Source organism: Alosa sapidissima, chromosome 10 (genome assembly GCF_018492685.1).
Source record: "Alosa sapidissima isolate fAloSap1 chromosome 10, fAloSap1.pri, whole genome shotgun sequence".
In the NCBI taxonomy this organism is placed as follows: Eukaryota; Metazoa; Chordata; class Actinopteri; order Clupeiformes; family Clupeidae; genus Alosa; species Alosa sapidissima.
In genome coordinates this window covers 24,689,547-24,706,845 of record NC_055966.1, presented here as the reverse complement: position 1 = coordinate 24,706,845, position 17,299 = coordinate 24,689,547, and the positions used below count along the sequence as shown (strand labels likewise).

Genomic DNA, 17,299 nt, shown 5'->3' with positions numbered 1-17,299 from the left:
CCAAGTGGTCCGCGAGCAGACGTGGTAAAATATAATATCTCTCGCTTTGGACAAAGGCATCTGCTAAATCCATAATCATAACCATAACCATAATATAGATGAGTTGTTTGCAATATTGAACCAACTTGTATGTAAATTCAAACATTTCAGCAACACTGCCTATGTAAGCCATGCCAATTTAAATCATATGAATTCTCTGACACAATAATACAATCAAAGTGGTTCAGTGAGTAGGCCTATTGTGTAATTTACTATTGAAGTAGGTCTAATTTTTGTTGATTAAGTGGTCCTTGGTCTGAAAACGTTTGAGAAACACTGTTCTAGAGGCAGTTGCCTTAAAGACATCTGTGACCATTTGTTACGTAACGATGGTATTTCTTTTGATGTTCACCATTAGGAAAAAAATTCATTTCCTCTGGAGTGAGTCTTGCAGACATGCCATCCATCACCAAACAGAGGAACAGAGGGAAAGTCCTCCTTTTGCATTCTCCTCCTGAGCTTGCCGAATCAGTGGAGGGGCTCGGCTAATATAAAACACTCATTGTAAGGGGTTATTTCTCGCCGTGGAATAATGAAACTGACATCTGCAAGGAAATACTTACTGTGCTTTTGCCATAAGCCAAATATGAATAATAAAGCAAAGAAACAAATGCTTTGTATCTGAGTCAGTATTATTAGGCATGGTACAGAATAAGGTCAAAATGACCAAGCATGTTTAAAATGAAAGTTTAAACATGCGAAAGTTTAAGCTTCCTTATTTAGCAGACACTTTAATCCAAATCCATCCAATCAACCAATGCAACCACAAGGAACATAGCATGCAACGCAACGCAAGCAAGCAACTGTTAGGCTGTGATGTTACCACTTCCCCACCACAACACACATTTCCCTTCTTCATACTGTAGTTAACCGTTATGAAAGAAATATAGCCTATACATATTCAAAACAGCAGTAAAGATTGTTTTGACTGAAAATAACATCACACACCCTCTCAGCCTAAAGCTGTGTGTTGGGAACTGGCAATCCTCCAGATATGAGCCACCTGGACCTAATTAACCCTTAAAGGAGTACCGTCACACCGGTGTGACGGGAATGTTGAGAAATGAACATTCTAAAGAATATCTGGGTTCATTGAATTCAACATAGAATTTTAGAACCTTCAATTGTTGCGGAACTTAGAATGTTCAAAAACCTACACCTTTAAGGGTTAACCACTAGGCAATATCTGAGAATTTGGAAAGCCTCGAGATTGGAAAACCCAGTGGATTTTTCAATAACCCAGAAAGAGTTTGAGGTGAAGCTACACAAACTGCAGCCCTGAAAGGTCCGTGGTGTAGATGACACCCTACATTTAAATTTAAGAATGTGCCTGAAAAAAGCAAACCATCAGTGGGAGTACTGTGGGGATCAGTGGCAGCAACATCCGTCTGTTATTGACTAAAGAGGGGTCTACTCCAAGGCATTTACTGTAGGTTTGGATTCAGTCCCCTGAGTCTGTGCAATTGTAGCATGCTTATTTATTCTCCAAAGGAAGTGGGCTAGGCATCCTCCAGCTCTCTGAGAACATGACTTTGTAATCAAATCTGGTCCATTGTTCAGTCAAAATGTCCCCAGCAATTACTAGCAATTAAAGTTTTTCATATCAGTGAATCAGATTGGGCTTGCAGAGTTTCTATTTTTTAATGTACACAGAGCTTGTTTAAATTAGAAAGTATTAGTACAGTGTGTACAACCTCTGTGAATAAGTCACAGATGAAAGGTTAGGAACACTTGAAACACTTTGTAATGTTTAACATAACAGGCAGAGTTAGAGCAACAATAGGTTTTTTGCCTCAAGATAACCGCATCAAAAACCGACTTAACATAACATAGAGAATGGTGTCTGTGACATTGCCAACAGACACAGAATGCCTGGTGTTGCACTATGCAACTTTGTGGAACAGTGCTGGAACAAGCAAATACAGACTGTGTTGGTACAGAGTCAGTTTAAGATATCTGTGTGCACTAAAGCCATCCTTACACCAGAAGACTTTGACAAGATTTGGGAAAGATTTTTGAAAGATTGTATATATAAGTATATACTCTTTTGATCCCGTGAGGGAAATTTGGTCTCTGCATTTAACCCAATCCGTGAATTAGTGAAACACAGCACACAGTGAGGTGAAGCACACACTAATCCCGGCGCAGTGAGCTGCCTGCAACCACAGCGGCGCTCGGGGAGCAGTGAGTGGTTAGGTGCCTTGCTCAAGGGCATTTCAGCTGTAGTAGTCCTTTGAGTAAGGCTTAAATGGGGGTTATTACTGTAGTTAAAAGACTCCAATCTTTCAAGAATCTTTTCCAAATCTTATCTACTTAACTATCTACTTAAAGTCTTCTAATGTATTGGTAGCATAAGTCTGACAAACCGAATCTCATCAAAGCATACCAAACATTTCCTTATGACCATATTTGACAAAATAAATAGACAGACTATTAATCATAAGCTCAGTTGAAAGCCAGATGTAAATAGGAGCACAGATGTTTGAAATTGTGAATGTAAACAGACGTTACTTGGTCGTCTGGATATATGCAAAAAGTCCAGAAACAAGGGGCCACCCATAGGCGAACTTAAACAGTATATGCTTCAAGGTTCTTTGTTGTTCAACTAATCGATTCAGTACATGAAGCACTGAACTTTCATAGGGTCTTTCTGATCACGCTAACCTGGATATGCACAAGTCAAAGAGTTCAATTTCCAGATGTTCATTATGCTGATTAGGCTTTCCCTCATTGTCATGCTCTCCTTGCTTCTTTCTGCAGAAGATTATGTGAAATATGATCAAAAACAGGGGGAAACTGCTCCTGAATGGATGCTGCCCTCATCTGTTCAAAGCCTGTCACTGTGCTTTTGATTTTTACCTGATACAGACGGAAACTGCCCATTATGCAACATCACCAGTGGAGAAAAAAATCCAAATAAGCTTTGCATTGAGAACGTTATCTTAAAGTGTGATGACAAAAAGCAACATTGACATACATTACATTGAATATCTGCCCATGCACATCATGCAGTGATGTAAAAGAGAGAGCAATTAACATGCTGGGAACACAAATGCTAAAGGGACACCAGGCAACGTTTTCGTGTTAATTAATCATCTTCGTGAGTCGGTATATGGTTAAATGACTCATTACGGGGCGAATGAAGGCTCTCTCGCCCGCCCCTACTGCCTGTAGGAAGAATATCCCACTTGCAAGTTCGGTGTATCCTACCCGCCGACCGAAGCAGAATCAGTTTACAGCACAGAGGCAGGCTAACGAAACGCTAGAGATTGTTGCAAAAGTGTGTATAATGGCAGAGCCAGCGAAGAAGCAGCGAAAACCCTTGACGGAAGATGCAAAGAAAAGGAAAAGAGCTTCAGACCGAGCGAGGGGGAGTTAGAGAAAAAGCATCAGGCTTGCCTGGTGTCCTTTTAAGGCAAACTGCTATGGACTTTCTGATACATGTGATGTGACATGTTGCACATCATCATTATCATCAGCTAAGAGGTTTTTATTGTATGTACAGGAAGCCTGATCATTCACTTATGATCCACTCACAGCGGAAATACATGTTGCTGGGATAGAGGAGAGCTGCAATGCTACACCTTGTTTGGTCTGACAGACTGCTGTTCTAAGCTGCTGCCAGTAGTGTGCATAACATTATCTGCTCTTCCACTGGTTGTTAGTCGGTATACCTCATTACTTGTTAGTAACTACTAGTTAGCCTACTGCAACAGCACAATTAAGTAAGCTATCTTACAGCAGTGTTTTTGTTTGAACATTTCAATCTGTATGTTTAACTGCACAGCACAAATATGAGACACATTGGGCATTACATTAACTTTGTTTGAATGGAATTGCATTATGTAGCCTATATTTAAGCCTAACTGAAGCATTTGCTTTGGTTGCTATCTCCCCAACAGATGACACGGCATTTGAAGAGACAAAAAAGTATACTACCTGTAGACGTAATATCCTTCGATCCTGTAATTATTCATTCAGACATGTTTCTATAAAGAAAAAGAAAGATTAACGATGTGCAATTTATTTTAGCTTTATGATTTAATATGTTACAGACAATTAGACAGAGTCGTCATTTTGTCTTTTTTAAATGCCAATTCCGTACATTGTTTGATTCCCTGATGTTTAATAGACTGTGGTTAATTTGTGTAATTTGTGTAAATATCCTTGGCAGCCTAAACAATCATTATTCAAAACATTCTAGATCCTTTTACAATTCAAGACACGCTGAAAATAATCCTTTCCAATTACAGTACTAATACAGTCACGTTTAGTCTTGGATTTTAACCTTTTCCATGGGTTTATAACATTAATATATTAATAATATATAGTCACGTTTAGCCTACCTCCAGAAGTACTTTTGCTATTTTGCAACATCGACCCAAAAAAAAGCAGCGTGCGTAAATTGGCTACAGTTTAACATACTTACACTGACTGGTATACTGTTGATAGTTCTCGCTCCTCAGCCTGAGATATTCAGAAGAACTATATGTGAAGAAAGCGGCGCTTACTTACACCCCGCCCAGATGTCTAGGTCTCTTGTAACAAGGTTGGCTATAAGGGAATCAATCACGCTGCTTTTCTCAAGAAATTCTTGGTTTACGGTTAGCGACGTTTTTTTAATAGTTAGAGCTTAGGTCGTTAAAAATAGCCATATCGGAAATGCGAGGTATCTGAACCCGAACTCCAATGTCTAGTTGTGTGGTTTCAGAGGAACTCAATAAATTATGCCTGGGAGGGGTCTTACTGTAATAGAAAGCATAATGATCCCAAACCAGTGTGAGCATAGACCTGTAAATAACAGTTAACTTAAAGTTCTCCTGTTCATCGAGTCTAGACTACAGAACGACATTAAATTAGAACTAATCGGACTGCTCTTTTTAGATAACGCCTATATTACTAAGTAGCCTAGAGAGCTTTGTTGCCTCTTGGTTTTAAACAGCTGGACAAAATCAGTAGGCTATGAGACCAGTCTTTTTTATGTTAAAGTGAGCATCATAGTTCACTTTATGCTTAGGGCATGAAATGTACATGGAAGATGCCTCAAAGACATTTTTAAAATCCATTTTATTTGAGCAGGTGAGGTAGAACTTGGTTGCTAAATATATTTGACAACCCTTGTCCATTAATAAGATGTTCATGCCTAAGGCTTATCATTCTTCAGTGCAGGTGGACTGATTATTCGAAAATAGCCCTCTGTATCCACAGATTACTGAATAATTAGGCCTATCCCATTCCAATATGGCAGTAGGTTATTTAATTGCACCTGACAGGCCTGCATGCAGCAATGCACATATTCAATTCAATTAAATTCAAATTTCTTAGTCACACAGAATTAGATTAGATTAGATTCAACGTTATTGTTATTGTGCAGAGTAATTATACAGAGTATATGTAGTGAAAATATATAGGCAGACACATGCAATCAGATTTACCCTGTCCACTCAGTGTTGAGCAGAGCCCTCAGAGTGTATTTGCTAACAACGTTTTTCAAATTTGAGTTGAGTTTTTTCAATGGCAAACATATGACACAGTCAGCACCTGCAAATGGCTGTGTCATGTGCCCAAATAAATGATTTCAAAAGGAAAGAAACTCCCAATAGCAGAAAGACTTGTTGGGGAGAAATTGTTTTTAATCGATGTCATAAGCAGTGTTGGGAACGTTACTTTAAAAAAAGTAATTAATTATAGTTACTCACTACTTGTTCCAAAGAGTAAGTGAGTTAGTAGGCTAACTGAATTCATTTATGATAAGAGTAACTCGTTACCAGGGAAAGTAACTATTTGCGTTACTGTTACAAAAAAAAAGTTGCTGTCATGAGCTCTCTCTCTGCCTGGTAACACGTGCTGATTGAAGTCTGATGACCTCCACCTGTTCCTGCTCTGCTCTGCCTCACCCTCGTTACCTACCAGCTGCACTGCATTCACCACTCATCATGCCCTCTATATAAAGCCTTGCTTTTCAGTCCACACTTGTCAGATCGTCTGCAACCAGCACCAGTTACCTGCCTGTTTATTGAAAACGCCTCTGACTCTTTGCCTGTGATCCCGGACCCGCTCGACTACTTCTGTGTTCTCCAGCCCCGGTAATCTTGACCTGCCTTCCGTCCCTCTTCTACGAATACCGCCTAGTCCTTGACTGTACTGCTGCTTCGTTTCAATTGCTGTGGTGTGTGTGTTTCCCCCAGGACTTCCCGGATCATCCAGCTCCTGCCTTCGCTGTTCGGCTACTGGGGGAACACACACACGCAGACTCTTGGAACTCCTGTACCCCCCCCGGAACCCCTGAAACCCCCGACCCTTAAATAAACTTTTGAACGTGACGCAATTGTGGTCCTCGTCCTGTTTGGTGTCTGACAGTACGATCTGACCAAACATGGACCCAGCGCACGGTCGAACCAGCATGGAAACCGACGAACCAGAACCACCCACCGCCATGCAACGCCTGGAAGAGACAGAGAGAGAGGTAAACCGCAACACTGCTGACATTGCCTCCCTACTTCAAGCCGGCTTGAGCCAGCGTCAGCAGTTCCAGCAGCAACAGCAACAACTTGCAATGATCATTCAACTTCTCACCAACCTTTCTCCTCTGCCTGCTCCCACCGGCCCAGCCCCAGCCAGCCTGCTCACCGGCCCAGCACCCGAGTCTCCTGCCCAGTCCACTGCTACCGTGGCTGCCGGAGCCCCAGAACCCAGGATCGGCAATCCAGAGCGGTTCAGCGGCGACCCAACCCAGGTACGGGCGTTCCTGACGAGCTGCCGTGTCCAGTTTACCCTGCAACCCAGGACTTTTGCCACTGAAGGGGCGAGGGTCGGTTACGTGATCACTCACCTGACGGGCCGAGCTCGACTCTGGGGAACGGCGGAGTTCGAGCGCCAGACCCCAGCATGTGCAACCTTCAACCTATTCGCAGAGGAGATGCTCAAGGTATTCGATTTGGAATCCACAATAGCCGAGGCATCTCGGATCCTGATGAGTATTCGCCAAGGCAGAAGGACTGTTGCGGATTACTCCATCGACTTTCGAACCGTGGCAAGTCGAAGCTCCTGGAACATGGAAGCATTGGTGGATGCTTTCCTCCACAGCCTGGCGGACTACATAAAGGACGAGCTGGTTTCCCATGATCAACCCCCCACTCTTGATGAAGCTATTGCTCTGGCTGTCCGCATCGACCGCAGGATCCAGGCCCGCCGTCATGAGAGAGGGCGCCAGAGTCCATCCACCAGCACACGGAGTGTCCCAACTGCCCTTCTGTCCGCACCTGCCACACCATCTAGCCAGCCGGACCAGTCTGAACCGATGGAGATCGGCCGCACCTCCCTAACCCCTGCAGAGCGCCAGCGACGCATCACCTCCAACTTGTGCCTGTACTGTGGTGGTGATGGTCATCGAGTCGCCACCTGTCCAGCAAAAGCCGGAGCTCACCAGATGTAGGAGGAATCCGGATGAGCTCAATGAACATTCAGCCCTCCATCAGCCGTAAACCCCTCATCCAAGTCTGTCTTCACCTGTCTGATTCCACCCACACCCTGGCAGCCCTGGTGGACTCTGGCGCAGAAGCAAACATTATTGACACAGGACTTGCTCGTCAGCTGGGCTTGGAAAGCCATCGCTTGTCCACTCCTGTTCCAGCCCGGGCCCTGGACGGTCACACAATTGGCACAGTTACCAGCATCACAGCCCCCATCTCAATGATGGTGTCAGGAAACCACCGAGAGACCATCCGCTTCCACCTGCTCAGCTCTCCAGGCCAACCCCTAATCCTGGGCTACCCTTGGCTCCGTCTCCACAATCCTCACCTCGATTGGGCCTCCGGAACTGTGAAAGAGTGGGGAAATGCCTGCCACCTGACCTGTTTGCGTGCTGCCTCGCTGCCCCCCGGCTCAGTACCCCCCAGCATTGCCCACGACATTTCTAATGTCCCTGAATGTTACCATGGCCTCCGAGAGGTGTTCAACAAGACCAAAGCCACATCTCTGCCCCCACACCGTCCGTACGACTGTGCCATTGATCTCCTCCCTGGGACTGCTCCACCCAAAGGTCACCTCTACTCACTATCCCCTCCTGAAAGAAAAACTATGGAGGATTACATCAGGGACTCCCTGGCAGCTGGACTCATCCGCCCGTCTTCCTCTCCTGCTGGTGCCGGGTTCTTCTTTGTGGGAAAGAAAGATGGTTCTCTTCGCCCCTGCATTGATTATCGAGGTCTGAATGATGTCACAGTGAAGAACCGGTACCCTCTGCCTTTACTCACCTCTGCTTTTGAATTGCTCCAGGGATCCACTATTTTCACCAAACTGGACCTTAGAAATGCTTACCACCTAGTGCGAGTAAGGGAGGGTGACGAGTGGAAGACAGCATTCAACACCCACACCGGCCATTATGAGTACCTGGTAATGCCATTTGGCCTCACCAACGCCCCAGCGGTATTCCAGGCGCTGGTGAATGATGTGCTGCGGGACATGCTGAATAAATTCGTCTTCGTGTACCTGGACGACATCTTAATTTTCTCCAGAACTCTGTCCGAACACACCCGTCATGTCCAGCTGGTTCTTCGACGGCTCCTGGAGAACTCTCTCTATGTCAAGGCGGAGAAATGCGAGTTCCATGCTCAGACTGTGTCATTCCTGGGATACATCGTCGCTGAAGGCAATATCCAGATGGACCCCGCAAAGGTCTCGGCAGTTACCTCCTGGCCAGTTCCGGGGAATAGGAAGAAGCTGCAGCAATTCCTCGGTTTTGCCAATTTCTACCGGAAATTCATCCGGAACTACAGCTCCGTCGCCGCTCCCCTCACAGCTCTGACCAGCATCAAACACCCCTTTTCCTGGACCCCAGAGGCCAACACAGCCTTTCATACCCTCAAGGCCCGGTTCACCACTGCCCCCATCCTCCAGATGCCGGATTCAGACCGGCAGTTCGTTGTCGAGGTGGATGCCTCAGACGTGGGAGTCGGGGCCATACTCTCTCAACGGGCAGAGGAGGACAACAAGTTGCACCCCTGTGCATTTTTCTCTCGCCGGCTTTCACCTGCAGAGCGCAATTATGATGTTGGAAACCGTGAGCTGTTGGCTGTCAAGCTTGCCCTGGAGGAGTGGCGTCACTGGCTGGAGGGGTCCACAGTTCCGTTCCTGGTCTGGACCGATCACAAAAACCTCGAATACATCCGCAATGCCAAACGTCTTAACCCCAGACAGTCCCGCTGGGCCTTGTTTTTCACCAGATTCAACTTCACCCTGTCATACCGCCCAGGTTCTCGGAACACCAAGCCGGACGCTCTCTCCCGTCAGTTTCATAAGGATGACGCCCCTTCCCAGGAACCTGCATCAATTCTGCCCGATCCCTGCGTCGTAGCTGCCCTGACCTGGGATATCGAGGAGGAAATTCAAGAGGCCCTCCATGACCATCCCAGTCCCAGTGCATGCCCAGACGGTCGTCTCTTCGTCCCAGATAATTTGAGGTCCCGGGTCATACAGTGGGGACACAACTCCCGCCTTGCCTGCCACCCGGGCTCCGCCCGCACCTGCCATCTCCTTGCCCAGCGCTTTTGGTGGTCGTCTTTGAGAAGGGATGTCCGAGAATTCGTCCGTGCCTGCCCCACCTGCAATCAGAACAAGTCCTCCACTCGGCCCCCCGCTGGTTTACTCCAGCCCTTGCCTGTGCCCACACGACCCTGGTCCCACGTCTCCTTGGACTTTGTAACTGGCCTCCCACCATCAGGTGGGATGACTGTCATTCTCACTGTGGTTGACCGGTTTAGCAAGATGGCACACTTCATTCCCCTCCCTAAACTGCCATCTGCCAGAGAGACTGCCCAGGCTGTTCTTGATCATGTCTTCCGTCTACACGGGCTGCCCAGGGATGTTGTCTCTGACCGAGGCCCGCAATTTACCTCTACATTCTGGAAGGAGTTCTGCCGTCTTCTAGGGGCCACAGTGAGTCTCACCTCTGGGTTCCACCCCCAGTCCAATGGTCAATCCGAGCGGGCAAACCAGGAGCTGGAGAAGGCGCTGCGGTGCATGGTTTCTCGCAAACCCCAGGCTTGGGCACAACAACTGATGTGGATAGAGTATGCTCACAACTCCCTCACCTGCTCTGCCACTGGTATGTCACCTTTCCAGTGTGTGTATGGCTACCAGCCCCCCCTGTTCCCCAGCCAGGAAGGAGATGTGTCCTGCCCGTCTGCCCTCGCCTATGCCCGCCGTTGCCGTCGTACCTGGTCACAAGCTCGTGCCACGCTACTCAAGTCAGCTGTCAGCTATGCCACTGGGGCTAACCGCCGAAGATCGCCGGCACCCGCCTACCGTGTTGGCCAGAAGGTGTGGCTGTCAGCCAAGGATCTCCCACTGCGGGTGGAATCGCGTAAACTGGCACCTCGATTCCTCGGCCCGTTCCCTATCCAGAGGGTCATCAGCCCAACCGCAGTCCGGCTCCAGTTGCCAACCTCCATGAGGGTGCACCCTACTTTCCATGTTTCGAAAGTCAAGCCGACGCATGAAAGCCCGCTGGTCCCCGTGCCGCTTCCTCCTCCTCCTCGCCTCGTTGACGGTGGGCTGGTGTACACCGTTCGACGCCTGCTTCGGTCCAGACGGCGAGGTAGGGGCCTCCAGTATCTCGTCGACTGGGAGGGCTATGGACCTGAGGAGAGAACCTGGGTGCCAGCCAGTCGGATTGTGGACCGGACACTCATCGCCGACTTCCACCGTCTGCATCCTGATCAACCTGCAATCCGTAGGGGCCGCCCCAGAGGGGTCCCTAACCGTCCTGCCCGCCCGGCTTCCTGTCATGTGCCTGACCCTGACCCTGTCTCGGTACCTGTCCCGTCTTCTGTCCACGACCCTCCAGCTCCCTCCGAGGATGAGGATGTTCACTCGGACCGCTCGGAGGAATTCTAGCCCTCCACCGGCTCCCCTCCGCCCTCCCGACGTGGTGTCACTCTTGGGGACTTCTGGGGCCGTCCCTTAGGGGGGGGGTTCTGTCATGAGCTCTCTCTCTGCCTGGTAACACGTGCTGATTGAAGTCTGATGACCTCCACCTGTTCCTGCTCTGCTCTGCCTCACCCTCGTTACCTACCAGCTGCACTGCATTCACCACTCATCATGCCCTCTATATAAAGCCTTGCTTTTCAGTCCACACTTGTCAGATCGTCTGCAACCAGCACCAGTTACCTGCCTGTTTATTGAAAACGCCTCTGACTCTTTGCCTGTGATCCCGGACCCGCTCGACTACTTCTGTGTTCTCCAGCCCCGGTAATCTTGACCTGCCTTCCGTCCCTCTTCTACGAATACCGCCTAGTCCTTGACTGTACTGCTGCTTCGTTTCAATTGCTGTGGTGTGTGTGTTTCCCCCAGGACTTCCCGGATCATCCAGCTCCTGCCTTCGCTGTTCGGCTACTGGGGGAACACACACACGCAGACTCTTGGAACTCCTGTACCCCCCCCGGAACCCCTGAAACCCCCGACCCTTAAATAAACTTTTGAACGTGACGCAATTGTGGTCCTCGTCCTGTTTGGTGTCTGACAGTTGCTATATGTCAAAGATTTTGGATTTTTTTTAGCAGTTTTGAGCAGCCAGTTGAAATGAGTAGAACAGACAGGTGTTTGTTCAATATTTAATAGATAGATAGATAGATAGATAGATAGATAGATACTTAATTGTATTTGTACTTGTAATTGTAATTGTTTCCCAAGGGGAAAATCAAGATATTGCACATCGACAGACCTATAGTAGACTTCAGCCTGTGTCATAGGTTTTTGTTGTGAGGCAGAAAGATCTAGCTTTTGCTGCTTGGAGGTCTTTGCTCCGAGTCCTTCTTTGCTAGTGAATGGCGAGCTATCATCTGTGGTGGAGGTATCGGTGTTTTTGGCCACTAGCTTTAGATGCGTGTGTGAGATACTTCATTAAATTAGAGTTGCTTACAACGGATGTCGACAAAGTCTTCGCTCCTGGGCATAATGTACACATTACATGCACGTTCTTGTCTTGATGAATTTGAAGTAGTCTAGTGCTTATGTCTCCACCTTGAAAAGGGCAACTTTTCGGGATTGCTCCTGACCTCTGCTGTTTCGTCGAATCTCTAATTTAACGGTTGCGTGTGTGTAGCAAGTGTGCTGGCAAGTGTGTAAAAACACTGGCTCTGATTGGCTATCATGAAACATGACTCTGCTATAGCCAATCATAATCGCTTATGTCGTTATTAACCCACCTCCTCACTAGCTGTGAGCCAGGGTGCGTTCGGATTACACAGTTTATTCAATCAATGCATACAGTAGTAACACACCGCATTTAACGTCCAGTAACGTTAACGGCGTTGTAACGACGGGAAAAGTAATTAGTTAGATTACCCCTTTAGTGAAAAAATAACGTTGTTACCAGGGTTGGGTAGTAACGGATTACATGTAATCTGGATTACGTAATCAGATTACAAAAATCAAGTAACTATAATCAGCCCAGATTACAATAAAAAAATGGTGTAATCAGATTACAGTTACATTGTTGGGGATTACCTGATTACATTTTAGCCTATCTTTTAATTTGACAACCAGTTCATTCAGATGTTCACTTTTTAGACTTTTTTAAGATATAGTTAAGAACAAAATTATTCATACCCCTGGCAAATATTGATTTTCTCTTGACCAATATGTTTGTTCTTAATTACAATGGCACTTGCACATGCCAAAAGGTTGCAAGACAATGTGGCAAAAACATGAAATAAAAAAAAAGTGTTCTTATCTTTTTTAACATTTTTATTAAAAATTGTGTGTTCAAAATTATTCATACCCTTTTTAAACAATCACTGGAAACATCTTTATTTACCACCACAGCTCACAAAATGGTTCATATAATACCCACTAAGCCTCTTCATGTCTCCACAATGGTTGTCGACTGCACCTTTTTAGCAGCAATCTAGGTTTTGAGGCAGGAACGATTATTTGCCATCACGTTGGCCTTGTGCTCACTTTTTTGATGGTTTGAGGTTCGCTCTAAAATGTTGATATTGTTCTCTGTTAATAATTTCTTGCCTTGTTTGGCTGTATGTTTTGGATCATTGTGTGGTTTAATGTTCAAATGCTACCTTTTGGGGCAGCCATGGCCTACTGTTTAGGGCTTCGGCCTTTGAGCTTGCTGGTTCGACTTCACTAATTCACGGATTGGGAGAAATGCAGAGACCAAATGTCCCTCACGGGATCAAAAGATATACTTACTAACTTACATACTATTGGGGCAGGTCTCTCGGCACACTGCCTGATCTTTTCCTCCTAGCCTCTTGTTTTAGTGTTACCGTTTACTTTGAGAAAGTCACCAGGTCCCCCTGGTTGAAAAACATCTCAAAATAATAATTTTCTCACCCCCACAATTGAAATTTGGGTTTAATGCTTCCCTTTTTTATGCCAATCTCAGGCCATGTCCCTGGGTCAAAAAAATCCAGCGAAAGCTAAATTCTTTGTCCAGGTGTGCCCTTATAAAGGTTAAGCTGAGTTGTGCATGTTTGGAGAAGAGCGGAGAAAAATAGAATGAGAATTCTTTCATCAATTCTGTGGTGGTGCCTTTTACTTAATGGGCATATTTATTGAATCTAAAGTAATTAATCTAAAAGTAATCCTAAAGTAATCAGATTATGTTACATGTTTTTGCTAATCCAACTGATTACGTTACTGATTTACAAAAATTGCCATGTAATTTGTAGTCAGTAATGGATTACATTTCAAAGTAATCTGACCCAACCTTGGTCGTTACCTAATGCCATTCTTTTAAACGGCGTTATTCCAAACACTGGTCATAAGTGAGAAATCATCCATTAAGGGAGAGAGAGAGAGAGAGAGAGAGAAAGAAAAAGAGATGTCTCCCTTCATGCCATAAATCTGGTGATAAAACCCTGAAGCAGTCAGTTTCACAATTTTTCCCAGTTGCACTGTTGCACTGTTAGAAATGTAGGATCGACACTTAATTCTTCTTCTTTGTGTCCAAGTATTACTACACCTGAAAGAAATATCACCTAAAGTATCTCAACTGTAGCCTGGGTGTTCCCATGCTGCCTCAACTGCTGCATGGTATTTGCTTTAACTACAAGTATGTGTAATCCTCAGGGCACAGCTGGGTGCTTTCATACTCCTGTAAAGGAGCAATGAACAAAGAGTGAAGATAGGAGTGTTTCCTCATATCACCATGGGTGCACACACACACAGAGAGAGAGAGAGAGAGAGAGAGAGAGAGAGAGAGACACACACACAGTGTTGTAATGTAACGGAGTACAAATACTTGACTAGAAATGTCACGTATCTGTACTTTACTTCGCTATTTAAATTTATGTCAACTTTCACTTTTACTCCACTACATTTCCTAGATAAAATGTATACTTTTACTCCGTTATATTTCCACTAAGCATCTTCGTTACTCGTTACTAAAACATAAAATTAGAAGAAATGTGTGCGACTGCAATAAGGGAGGTTTGGCGAATCACTGCTCCTAGATTGCATTACGCACGCTCCGCGCCCTATTTCAGCGCTTGTTTGTTGCTAAAGGAGGAGGACGCACAACTGAAACCGCCATGGAAGCACGAGCACCTACTGGAGGACCTCCCGTTATCATAGACGACCACCCCGACGATAGTGGTGAACTATCATAGACGACAACCCCGACGATAGTGGTGAACTATCATAGACGACAACCCCGACGATAGTGGTGAACGTCATACACCCGTGGCCGTATTTGCAAGAAATGTTTCTGTACATTGGCAGCTTTCTGTGAAGCTGAAGACTCAGCTACCTGCCTCAGCGGCCTGTGAAAGGCTATTTAGCATTGCAGGACTTGTCTTCAGTCCAAGAAGAGTAAGACTGAATCAGGCCCGGGGTAGGTAATCGGGAGAATTCGCCGCTTCACTTTTGGGCTGGTCGAAGAAAAAAATATTGACATTTGTCACGTTAGTCTATCTTTTCAGTAGGACACGCTCCGCATTCTGTGCATGACACCAATGCAATGCCTCTGCATGGGTTGTAGCCTACTTGAGGGAGTTCTCCCCTCCCAAAAAGAATTGGTTGGGTCCATATAGCCCGTCTTTTCCAAAACGTTTTCTCAGATAAGGATAGCCGAGCCGGCCCTACAGTAGACACAAGCGTCAGGAAGGATGGATGGCAGCAGATCAACCAGTCAACCACTGAAAATGATGAGCCCGAAATTAGTGATGAGGAGGCCATGACTACAGGGACAAGTAGAGAGGATAAATTAAAGTTATTTAATGTAAGAGCAATTACCCTACATGATAAATATGCCTTGTTTGTTCAGAAGAGGGTGTAGTAAAGGAGTAGGCTAAATCACCAAACAACAATATAGCGATATATATAACAATATATAACAATATATAAGTACTTTCTAGTACTTTATACAACACTGCACACACACACACACACACACACACACACACACACACACACACACACACACACACATACACACACACACACACAAATGAAGAGTGAAGATAGGAGTGTTTCCTCATATCCCCATGGGTGCACACACACACACACACACACACACACACACACACACACACACACAGAGAGAGAGAGAGAGAGAGAGAGAGAGAGAGAAAGAGAGATACACACACACACACACACACACACATCTGCATGCACACAGCCCACACCTCCTGTTGAACTTAACAAGTCACAGCCCGCTCCAGAGTTTGTGGAGAGAGACTCCACAAGAGTTTCTCTCACACAGCTCTTAATCCACCATCTTACATCTCAGTCTCCCATTTCTAAACAAAGGGAATAGTGTCAAAGTGAAGGTAGAAAACACTGTAGACTGCTGCTGTAAAAATGCACAAAGAGAGCATGGCTTTGGGGTTGTATCTGTGATGGGTTCGTTTTCGAGGGGCTAATTACAGTACAGATGTTGCCTGTAGGATGCCAGTTTTAAATGCATGTTTACGATTGACGTTATTTTGATAATGCATCCAGTTGAACCAGACAAAACATGCTTCAGATGCAAAGACTATAAGTACTGAGAGGATGTCACAGGTGCTGATGTCTCAGGTCGTGGTATTCTATCATACTGTAGTTAAACTGAATGCTAAGTTATCTGTGACAGACATACTGTATTGTCTGTCTGAGGAGCCTACAGTAACATGTTTTCTCTTTCTTGCTTTAGATATGGATAGATGGATAGATAGATAAGATAAGATAAGATAGATAGATAGAAAGATAGATAGATAGATATAGATACTGTAGATAGAAAGATAGTGTCCGTCTGCCCCTGATGAACACTGGCAATACCTGTCAGAGATACTTGTCACATATTTTAAAGTGATAGTAAATTCAAAGATACTGAGATGTCTGCCACATCTGATACTTTCATCACCTTAGAGAATTCACGAGTAAAGATTAACCTCATGTTTGAAAAAGCACCTTCTGCTGTTTTTCTAGCTCTTACATGGTGATTCATACATGGTCTTTGGAGAACACGGTCATCTCTGGCACAGCTCCTATGGTGACAGCCTTGTTTCCTTGGTGACCCCAGTGCATGCCTTTCTCTGTGACTGACAGGAGGGGAAAGGGAGAATATTGTTTCAGGTTTTTTTTTTCTCTACGGGGATCATGCATGTGTGTCAACAAGTAGATGTTTGTAGATAGATGTCCTCTCTTCTGGTCAAGTGGGTTAGAATGCCCTGACTGCGTGTTAAGACAGGCAGGAGCTGTAGACATTGTCTGAGTACAAAGGAGGCAAATGATGAATAGAGGGGCTTGGGAAGAGAGACACACATGTATTTATGTGCCTACACTGCAGCCATTGCTACATTAGTCTTAGATAGATAGATAGATAGATACTTTATTGATCCCCAGGGGAAATTCAAGAAAGGATTAGGATTAGGATTAGATGAGCTGAAGGAAATTCTCTGAAATTGTTGCCCACTAAAAAAGTTGTGAGCCGATTTTTCTACCCATATGAATGCGAAATTGAGATGGCTGATGCACGGGATATAGGTCTACACGTGTGGAGAGCTACAATCATTGACCTCTTTAGAGAGATGAGGGATGACAAATTCAAGGCCTGAGGATCGTCTCGTATCAGATTTCATAGCTGAAAAGTGAAAACATAGAAATCCTATTTGGTTTGCTTTGGTTTGGCCTGATGGACATTTTGCCATTTACACGCAGGTGATAGAAATGAGTACGCTCAGTGCTGATGCCCAAAACACGTCTGTATTTGTAAGGAAAATATGGGAGGATCCTCCATCAGGTGCACACCCCGTTTCAAGGC

At 45.4% G+C, this 17,299-nt stretch overlaps 1 protein-coding gene across 5 annotated transcripts in view; it reads right to left on the bottom strand.

The window, feature by feature from the left end:
* The window catches only part of LOC121720489 (collagen alpha-6(VI) chain-like), a 44,421-nt gene extending 39,748 nt beyond the window's left edge, over positions 1-4,673 (bottom strand). For 2 of the 5 annotated variants that reach the window (XM_042106620.1, XM_042106624.1), the window contains exons 1-2: positions 4,469-4,672; positions 3,979-4,028 (exon numbers count right to left, since the gene is read on the bottom strand). The gene's annotated coding sequence lies outside the window, so the exon portion shown is untranslated. Of the gene's footprint in view, positions 1-3,978; positions 4,029-4,385 lie in introns of all 5 variants that reach the window. The other 3 variants (XM_042106623.1, XM_042106621.1, XM_042106622.1) reach the window with 3 other exon arrangements.
* Between the last annotated feature and the right edge of the window lie 12,626 nt (positions 4,674-17,299).